Here is a 9,200-nt window from a genome sequence, read left to right as displayed (position 1 = left end):
TCTGCTTGCAAAATACACTTTTATCTGCAATCTGCTTGCAAATACACATAATCAGTAGTATATATTCAGGGAAGTTTTCTTCCCTCAAGTGTGTGCTACAAATAAATCCAAATAAATTTCAGAAACTTTTCAGATTCACAAAGAACATTACCATGATGCATATTTTAAGAAGGACTGCAAAAAAGAACTATCTAATTCCTTTATTTTCAACACTTCTTAAACTTAAGACTGTTTCAGAGTTTCATGTTCATTAACCTATGGAACCTTAGGGAATTTCAGTTCAGATATTTGTTACTCAGGCTATATTGTCGCCATGAATTTACTTGAGTATTATTGATTTGTAAAGTGCCTGAAGTTGGTTAAAATCATAATTTTGAGTTTTAATGATATAATTACATGTTTAGGTTATTTATTTATTTATTTATTTATTCATTTTGCTCTTTGGTATATGAAAATATAATAAAGTTAGAGGTATTTGAACCAAGTAAAAACTATCACAGAAGGATCTCGGGTATAAAACTACAAATCATTACTTTCTGGGCCATTAAAGCACAGGTGAAAATTATGTTAATGTAACATCATGAATTATTGATACTTTGTCTACTCTGAAAAGTTACTGTTTAAAATTTATAAACAGAGCATAGAAGCATTTTAAGGTAAAATCAATGTCTTCTTGAAGGTCAGTTTATTAAAGATATTACATATTAATGAGATGTTAGTTAGGCCTATCAGTTTTGGTAGATCTGCTGCTTCCCCAGGTACCAAATTTCATAGATAATTTATAAATTCACCGGAATTTTTTTTATAGTAATGTTCTGAGGGTACTAAGCCTCTCTCATTGAAGACTTTATAGTAACCTCACTAGGGCCATTTTTTGGCAAGGAGAACACATATTTTTCTTAAAACCAACTACCTTTTGTGGCAATTTGACCAATAACTGGTGTCATATCTCAGCATGTTTCATGATAACAATTATAAATTTTGGCTCAGGAGGACGAGACATAACCTCCAAAATAATTGTGAATATGATCATACTTAGCTCAGTGACTTTAAATATCATCCATAAGCATACTATTTTCAAATTTTTATTTTCATCCTGGGCATGTCTCCTAAGATCCAACTGTGCTCTACTTGAATGTACATTAAATTTCTCAAACTTAACATGTCCAGAATAGAACTCCTCATTTCATCCACCTAACCTGCTTCTCCTGCAAGCTTTCTCATCTCAGCATATGGGAACTTGTTTCTTCCAGTTGGCAAGGGGGTGGGAAACCCCACTGTATCCATCCTTGGCTTCTTTTATACTTCATCATTAATCCATTAACATACCCTGGATATATCACCATCAAAATAAATCCAGAATCACAGCACTTAGCACTATTAACACTCATACACTTTCACAAGTCACCAGCACTTCTTGCCTGAACTGCTGGAGAATTCTGCTCACATCTCTCCCTGCTTCCATCATTTTTCCCTTTCAGGCTATTCCTAACTCTACCCAGAGAAATTCTTTAAAATTGTAAGACAGATCATGTCTTTCCTCAGATTAGAACCATTCACTGTTTTTCATCTCCCTTAAAGGAAAAGACTAAGACTTTGACATGGCTTTAATATCCTACATGATATGCCCTTTCATCACCATCCCCTCTGCATCCCCAGGATTGCTAAATTAGCAAAAACAAAACAAAACAACAAAGAAAATAGACTCTCAGTTAAATTTGGGTTTCAGATGAACAAGAATTTAAATACAGATGTGTAACTATGTTTAACTATTATGTATAATATATTATATATTACATATATATATTCAGAATAAACTAATACTAAAAAGTTTTCATTTATCTGAAATTCATATTTAACTGGATGTCTCACATTTATTTGACAACACTATTCCTCCCATTCTCCCACCCAAAACCACATTTATTTGACCTTATCTTTTAATATTCTCTTTGATCACTTTGCTACTTTACTGTAGCCACAATGGCTATGATGGCATTATTTGTAATCTGTGGATTTTATTGGATCATATAATTCAGTATCAAGCAGGACTCTCAGAAAAATTCAGAATATTAGGGTTTGGTCAACTTGATTTAGATTTTAGTAAAGTCCACATGAAGAGATATATTTAGCCTCATGCAAAGCAGTATTTCTAACATCACTAGGAGAGCACTTTCTATTTAAGGACTGTAGTCACCAAATGGCTGCAAGCCCAAAACTCTGGAGTTGAGTAGGTTTGGACCAGTTTGTCTCTGCCCCCAAACAAGGTATATGGAAGCAAGATAATGGAGACAATAGATAGAAGAATTTGTGATTTGGGCAGAGGAAGAACAAGCTCCTACTCCTATCCCAAATATTGTACTTTCTCTTAAATTTTTCAATAATGGTTAAAATTACTATAGGAGAGATTATCAGAACACTGAAATTTGTTAGTAGTAGATTCAAAGACAATATGTCAACATGAGCGCTAGCTTTGGTTTGGGTATCATGGGATGCGATTGATAAATCGGTACCAAATTTTGAAGTAAATATATTACTCAGTTTAATCTAAAATTTTGTGACGTAACAGATTATTTTTTCACATTTCAGTGGTGTACAAAAGTCCAATTGCTTACCTTGAAATGAGACCAACTTCAAAAGGCTAATTTATGCATAGAATATGTACCAAATTGAATCTGAGACTTAAAATTGTATCCCGCTTAGTTTCATTCATTTCCTTATCTACTTTCTACACTTCATTGCTAGTTTTCTCTGAAAGTGTTTTCATGATAAATCACTTACACCTGAAACATTGACTCATTGTCTGCTCTGGAGAAGCAAATCCAATAAGCACCAGTTGAATTCTTTTAGAAGGAATAACCATTCCACCTTTGATTTGAGCTATATCTCTAGATGAATTTATTGGACTTTCATAGTATTTATATTAAACTGAATCTTTTATTAGAATTGGAAAATGTTTTTATTTTCCAACCTGCTACGTAAGTTCTAGACTTTCTGAGATTTCTATATTCTCTGTCAATTTTGTTTGCAAGCTGGACATTTTTCCACAGAGCTTTCTCCTTTTTTTTCCCCTTTAATTTTATCAAATGCAGCTGTAGGGGCTAGCTTTCAGCATGCTTCCTGGTAATCCTCTTTCCTAAAGCCACAGATAATTAGGTATATTTATTATTTTCCAATTTGTTGTAGGTGATAGTTGTTACAAATGGTTGGCCATTATTTAACACAAATTTCTGGTTTTCGAGTTTAAGGTTTTTTTATCCTTTAATTTTATTTTTTTAATTTTTATTTTTTATTTTTTAATTTATATCCAAGTCAGTTAGCATATAGTGCAATAATGATTTCAGTAGTGGAATTCACTGATTCATCCCCTACATATAACACACAGTGCTCATGCCAACAAGTGTCTTCCTCCATTCTCCTTGCCCACTTAGCCATCCCCCCCACCACAACCCCTCCAGCAACCCTCAGTTTGTTCTCTATATTTAAGTCTCTTGTGTTTTGTCCCGCCTCCCTGTTTTTATATTATTTTTGCTTTCCTTCCATATGTTCATCGTTTTCTATCTTGTATTCCACATATGAGTGAAGTCATATGATATTTGTCTTTCTCTGACTAATTTCACTTACCATAATACCCTCTATTTCCACCCATGTTATTGCAAATGGCAAGATTTCATTCTTTTTGATTGCCAAGTAATACTCCAGTGTGTGTGTGTGTGTGTATCTTCTTTATCCATTCATCTATAGATGGACACTTGGGGTCTTTCCATACTTCAACTATTGTCGATAGTGCTGCTATAAACATTGGCGTGCATGTGTCCCTTCAAAACACCACACCTGTATCCTCTGGATAAATACCTAGTAGTGCAATTGCTGAGTTGTAGGGTAGTTCTATTTTTAATTTTTTGAGGAACCTCCACACTTTTCCAGAGTGGCTGCACCAGTTTGAATTCCCACCAGCAGTGTAAAAGAGTTCCCCTTTCTCCACAACCTTGCCAACATTTGTTCTTGCCTGAGTTGTTAATTTTAGCCATTCTGACTGGTGTGAGTTGGTCTCATTGTGGATTTGATTTGTACTTCCCTGATGATGAGTGTCGTTGAGCATATTTTCATGTGTTTGCTAGCCATCTGGATGTCTTCTTTGGAAAACTGTCTATTCATATCCTTTGTCTGTTTCTAAGTGGATAATTTGTTTTTTGTGTGTGTTGAGTTTGATAATTCTTTATAGATTTTGGATACTAACCCTTTATCTTGCTGGCACAGTTGGACAGGGCTTGGTGTAAAGGCTCTGTACTCCACAAGGTGGCGTCGCTTAGCTTACTGGAGTGGATTGGTGTGGTGTGTGTATGCACCTGTGCGGGAGAGGTGAAAAGGGAATCACCTACCTTCCCAATCTCTAGCATCAGAACTCTCCTTAACAGGCAATCAAGTACCCCTCCTTTAAAAAAAATTGTTTTTAATGTTTTTATTTATTTTTGAGAGCAAGAGAGACAGAGCATGAGTGGGGTAGGGTCAGAGAGAGAGGGAGACACAGAATCTGAAGCAGTCTCCAGGGTCTGAGCTGTCAGCATAGAGCCCGATGTGGGGCTCAAACTCATAGACCCTGAGATCATGACCTCAGCGGAAGTTCAATGCTTAACCGACTGAGCCACCAAGGTGCCCCAAACACACCTTCTTTGTCTCCAGTTTCCATCCATTCTCCACTTCTACACTGTCCACCACCAAGCCATCAGCCTGCCAAGCAGCACCTCCCTCCCAAATTTTATCACAGATGGGGCTATTTCCAAACCCCTCACTTCTAAAGCCCTTGTGGCTTGACCCTGCTCTGACCCTCTGGGGGAGGGTCTCCCCGAGCAAAGGACAGTGCCAGCCCCTCCCCCCTCCTGGAATGCTCATGCAGCCATGTCGTTGCAGAGGCCCAGAGTCTGTGACTGGTGCCAGCCCTCTGAACCAAAAATTTGCATAATCGTGTAGCAGCAGTGGTTCGGGGACTGTGGTAAATCCCAACACACATCTGGCACTAGGCCTCTCCGTACCCTAGCATCTTTGATCCAACACAGCTAACCTGGCTGTAATCGGGTCTGCTGTGCCCTTTACCTACCTTCCTTCATCCTCTACCAAATTTCCTCCCAGCAGAAAATGCCTCTTCCCATGTCTGCATTATTTTTTTTATCATGATAAGTGTACTCTTTAATCCTCATCCCTATTTCATACATTCTCCCCAACAATCTCCCCACTGCCCCCGTTGCATCAGGGGATATAGCTAGAAAAATGGCACTACAGCCCATGTCAGAGAGATTACTGCCTGATCTTTCTTCAAGGATTTTTATGGTTTCAGGTGTCATATTTTGAATTTGTTTTCAGGTGTCTTTTGAATTTGTTTCTGTGTGTGGTGTAAGGAAGTGGTCTAGTTTCATTCTTTTGCATGTTGCTGTCCAGTTTTCCCAACACCATTTTGTGAAGAGACTTTCTTTTTCCCATTGTATATTCATTCCTTCTTTGTCAAAGATTAATTGCCATATGATTGTGGGTTTATTTCTGGGTTTTCTGTTCTATTCCATTGATTTATGTATCTATTTTTATGCCAGTACCATACTGTTTAAAAAAATTTTTTTAATGTTTTATTTATTTTTGAGAGAGACAGAGACAGAGTGTGAGCAGGGGAGGGGCAGAGAGAGAGGGAGTCACAGAATTGAAGCAGGCTCCAGGCTCCAAGCTGTCAGCACAGAGCCCGATGTGGGGCTCGATCTCACGAACCATGAGATCATGACTTGAGCCGAAATTGGATGCTCAACTGACAGCCACCCAGGCGCCCCAATACCATACTGTTTTAATTACTACCACTTTGTAATATAACTTGATATCTGGAATTATGATATCACCAATTTTATATTTATATTTTATTTTATTATTTTATTTTATTTTATTTTATTTCATTTCATTTCATTTTATTTCATTTTATTTTATTTTATTTCATTTTTAAAGAGGGGGAGAGAGAGAATCCCACAATGGGCAGAGAGAGAGAGAGAGAGAGAAGAGAAGAGAGAGAAGTGGGGCTCACCCAAAGCGTGGCTCATGTTCAACTGACACTGGGCTCAAGCTCACCCAATGTAGAACTTGAACTCACAAACCATGAAGTAATGAACAGAACCAAAGTCAGATGCTTAACTGACTGAGCCACCCAGGTTCCCCCTGCTTTTTAAAAGTAGTTTTATAATCTAATTTATGAATGCCACTGGATATAGGAAAATAGCACAACCTCACATAATGAAACATAGAGGCTTTTCTGAATTATAGACTTATAATAAACCAGAGATGTAGACACAGACAGAATTATAATTTTAATTTTCAAATATTAGCCATGAGTCAACAATAACCACAAATTACAAAACTCATTTGTTCATATCAAAGAACTATTCTTGTCCAAGGGGTACAAATTCTTTTTTTTTTACACAATGGTTACAAATTCTTGATTTAAGCTCAAAACAGCCAATATACAAACAGAAAATACTAACAGATTAGATTCTTTGTCATCTCTCACCCAACAGACATGATCTTTATAATCCATTAGTCTGTTTATAGAGTTCAGCAAGTGATGAGAGATTAAAACTACACTCCCAATTTCAAAAAAAACAACCATATTATTTGTTATATCTCATCCCACCTACATAGATGTTTATAAAACTTTGTTTTTTTTTGTTTTTTTAGCTTCAATTTTTATTTTAATTCCAGTTAACACAGTGTAATATTTGTTTCAGATGTAGATTTTAGTGATTCATTACTTAATATAGAACACCTAGTGTTCATCACAACCAGTGCTCTTAATACCCATCACCTATTTAATCCAGGATCCTTACCAATTTGGATCCCTTTTATTTTTTTTATGTTGTATAATAGCTTAGAGTAGGACTTCCTTAGAGTGCCATGTTGAATAAAATTGGTGAGAGTGGACATCCTTGTCTTGTTCCTAACCTTAGTGGAAAAGCTCTCAACTTTTCACCATTGAGTATGATATTGGCTGTGGGTTTTTCATAAAAGGCCTTTATTAGGCTAAGGTATATTCTTTCTAGACCTGTTTTGTAGAGGGTTTTTATCATGAATAGAAGTTATACTTTGTCAAATGCTTTTTCTGAGTCTCTTGAAATGATGACATGGTTTTAATCCTTTCTCTTATTGTTTTGACATATAACGTTGATTGTGAATATTAAACCACCCTTCTATCCAGGAAATAAATCCCACTTGATCATGTATAAGCCTATACAGAGAGAGACAGAGAGAGAGAGAGAGAGAGAGAGAGAGAGAGAGGACCCAAATCAACAAAATCACTAATAAAAGAGGAGAAATAATAACCAACACTATAGAAACACAGATAATTGTAACAGAATATTATAAAAACTTATATGCCAACCAATTGGACAACTTAGAAGAAATGGACAAGTTCCCAGAAGCATATAACCTACCAAAACTAAAGCAGAAAGACAGAAAATTTGAAGAGACCAATGACCAGCAATGAAATGAATCAGTAATCAAAGAACTCCCCCAAAACAAAAGTCCAGAACCAGACAGCTTGACAGGTAAATTCTATGAAACACTTAAAGAGGAGTTAATGCCTATTATTCTCAAACTATTCCAAAAAAATAGAACTGGAAGGAAAACTTCCAAATGCGTTCCGTGAAGCAATATCACCCTGATACCAGAACCAGATACCAAAGAAAGAGAGTTACAGGCCTCTCTCATGAGTACATGAATCTCATGAATCTCTCCTAGATTATATTTTCTGACCCCCACAGACAGTGTTGTATATTGAACATTTTTAGTGTGACTGTACCCCACTTCTGGGTACTAATTTTGGCACTGCCATCTATATTCTCAAAAATCTTTTGTGAGAAAACACTTCCACACTCAGTAGCATACAATGGAAAAACCTGTGTTCCTCACTCATGTCTCTGTGGTTTGGCTTAGGTAAGGCAGATAGATGTAAGCTACACTCAACTAGGTTGTCTCCAAGTGACATACTTCTGTCTTGATTATTCTGTGACCAGCGGACTTTCTAAGGTATGATCTCCTGATGGTGGTAGAAGCACCAGAAAGCAAATTCAAATAGGCACATTACAATCCTCTGTTTGAATCACGTCTATTAACATATGATTGGCCAATCAAGTCCTATTTCTGGACCAAATTAGTGAGGCATGAATATATATATGCTGCATCATGTGGGAGGGCCTGTAAAGTAATGTGACCTGTAAAGTGCGCAAAGGAAGGAGTAAAGAAAGGGAGAAAATAATTTCATCTTACCATAGTAGTCTACATTGCTAAAATATCTTCAAGCAAGAGTGATACAAGCTGGATGATGATTTCCATTCCTTGGATTAAAGCACTCTTTTAATAAGAGTATTGTTAAATTGATCCAGTTCCCAGAAAGCATTTGTGTCTGTGCCTATACCAGCCATAGATATGGAGGACAGTGAACAAGAGCAGTTCTTCCAGAAAGCAAAACTAGAAGCTACCAGACTGACTGACCAAAAAAACCTTACTAAACTGCCAGAGTAGAGTCCTTGTATTACTGTCTAGTTATAATATGTGCCATAGTCAATGGATTCTATATATTCTACACAATTCTTCTCATTTCCAAAGTTGAGCTATTAATCATTTAATTATTATGATGAGATAATGTAAATGTTGTAGAAAGATAAACCTTCATTTAACCATATATCACTAGGCCATAAAGAGGCTTATGAAGAGGGCCTGAAAAAAATAATGATATATCCCTGGGGAGTCTGGCATAGGTATTAAAATTTTGGGGTTGGGTTGTCTCCTTTTGGAGAGAAAATGAATTGGTTTTATAATAGCTCAGGAATTTCAAATTTTTCTTTTAATGTTTTATTTATTTTTGAGTCAGAAAGAGAGCATGAGCAGGGAGGGGCAGAGAGAGGAGAGAGAGATAGAATCCGAAGCAGGGTTCAGGCTCTGAGCTATCAGCACAGTGCCCGATGTGGGCTCGAACTCACAAATGGCGAGATCATGACCTGAGCCGAAGTCGGATGCTTAACCGACTGAGCCACCCAGGCCCCTCAATAGCTCCAGCATTTCAAAAGGCTAATATATCTTCCTGTAAATTCTGTATGTCTTGATACCTTCATAAACCTTCATAAGCTTAAGAGCTATGATTAGATGTTGGGTAGACCCCAACATTCCACTCTTCTCTA

This window comes from Panthera uncia, chromosome C2, assembly GCF_023721935.1.
Source record: "Panthera uncia isolate 11264 chromosome C2, Puncia_PCG_1.0, whole genome shotgun sequence".
Lineage (NCBI taxonomy): Eukaryota > Metazoa > Chordata > Mammalia > Carnivora > Felidae > Panthera > Panthera uncia.
This window is presented reverse-complemented; position numbering follows the sequence as displayed.